This window comes from Centrocercus urophasianus, unplaced genomic scaffold (assembly GCF_019232065.1).
Source record: "Centrocercus urophasianus isolate 14NV4802_14NV808 unplaced genomic scaffold, USGS_Curo_1.0 seq_38, whole genome shotgun sequence".
NCBI classification, from domain to species: Eukaryota; Metazoa; Chordata; class Aves; order Galliformes; family Phasianidae; genus Centrocercus; species Centrocercus urophasianus.
The window spans coordinates 2,544,964-2,546,503 of NW_024884955.1; the positions used below are offsets into that span (position 1 = coordinate 2,544,964).

The 1,540-nt window shown below is 65.6% G+C and overlaps 1 protein-coding gene across 1 annotated transcript in view; it reads left to right on the plus strand.

Moving 5' to 3' along the window:
• Positions 1-1,127: 1,127 nt before the first annotated feature.
• Positions 1,128-1,540, plus strand: part of GATA5 (GATA binding protein 5) — an 11,204-nt gene continuing 10,791 nt past the window's right edge. Inside the window, exon 1 of the mRNA XM_042832459.1 lies at positions 1,128-1,389. The gene's annotated coding sequence lies outside the window, so the exon portion shown is untranslated. The remainder of the gene's footprint in view (positions 1,390-1,540) is intronic.

Sequence of the window (1,540 nt, forward strand, 5' to 3'; positions counted from 1 at the left end):
GGTCCCCGCGGAGCCGGGCCGCACTCCCCCGACCGCTCGGAGCTCGGCTGCCGGGAGGGCTCGGGGCCGGATCCCGACAGCCGCTCCCGAAAGCAAATCCTAAGAATGACGAAATTATTTCTTCCCTCCGAAGGAAGGGACCGTGCCGGCGGCCGGTGGGGACCGGTCCCGTTGCCCTGTCTCAGAGAAGAGTTAAATCGACCAAATTACCGGGTCAGGAGGACGCGGGGATTTAAGTGCGCCTTCCCCTCCTGCCGCCCCTTCCTGGGGACGAACAGACGGGGAAAATTGGAGAAAAGGCTTCTGCTGTTTCCCGGCCCGCTGCGGGTCCCTACTGCGCGGTCAGCTGCAAGGGAGGAGGCCGCGCTCCCCCGGGGAACAGCAGAGCCCCGGGAATGAGGCAGAGCAGAGGGAATGGGGACAGCAGGGCCCCGACGGGGCGGCGAGGGGTCGGAGCCGCCCTGAGACCTGGACACGACTGCGAGCATCGCCCCGGCGTCGGGATCACGCGCCGCTGGGGTTGTGCACGGAGAGGTGGGGGCCCTGCTGGTGAGACTCCCGTCCCCAGTATTCTGGGTTTTGTCGCAAACGAGTGCGGGAGCTCTCGCTCGAAGCAGAAAAGCGCTTCGCCACGTCCTCTGCAACCCGACAGCCCGGTCGGAAAGGTCTCGGTGTGTTCCCCTCTGGTTCCTGCGAGAAACCAGGATCCGGGGGGGGACATCGCTTCCCTCTGGGACAGCGGAGAAACCCAGAAAAAATAAAGCCGGGAGCCACCCCCAGCCCGGGGGCGGGCGGACACCTCCATCCCTGTGGCTAGAGGTGGGAGGGGGGGTCAACAGGAAAGGGGGGACGCGGGTCGTCCTCGAGGGCCGCATTCTGCCCCCGTCCTCCCGGCGCCCACGGCCCCGCTCCAGGGGAGAACCGAAGGGCGCGTCCCCCCCGCCGGGAGAGGAGCCGGCGGGACGTATCCCAACCCCCAACACCCCCGCCGGGAGGAGCCCAATCCTCGCCGGGACCGGGGCTACCCCGGCGGCCGTCACGTGGGCCGGGCCGCACCGGGGCCCCCGCCGTAAAGAGCCGGAGCCGCCGCCGCCGCCGCCACTTCCCCGCCGGGCGCAGCCGGGGACGCACCCACGGGAGACGGCGGCGAAGGAAGGGAGGGAGGAACGGGGGAGGGAGCGCCGGCCCCGCACGGCCTGGGCACAGTGGTGGTAGTTTTCATTTTTGTTTGGTGTTGTTTTTTTGTTTTGGTTTGTTTTTTTTCCTATAAACTTTATTCTATTACTATTATTATTATTATTCTGATTTTCCTGGGATTTCCCTGCATGGTCTGAGCGCAGCTTCATGCCCACCCGGCCATGCCCGGCTCCGCTCTCGGCCCGCTGCCATGTGAGTACCGATATGGGATGAGGCACCCGGGGGTGGGATGCTCTTCTGGGGAGTGAGGTTCCCCTGTAACTGCGATGGCCCCATCAGCACGGGGAGGCCACGGTAGCGTTATTTCTCTTTTCAACAAGAAAACGGAAGGTTGGCCGCTGGG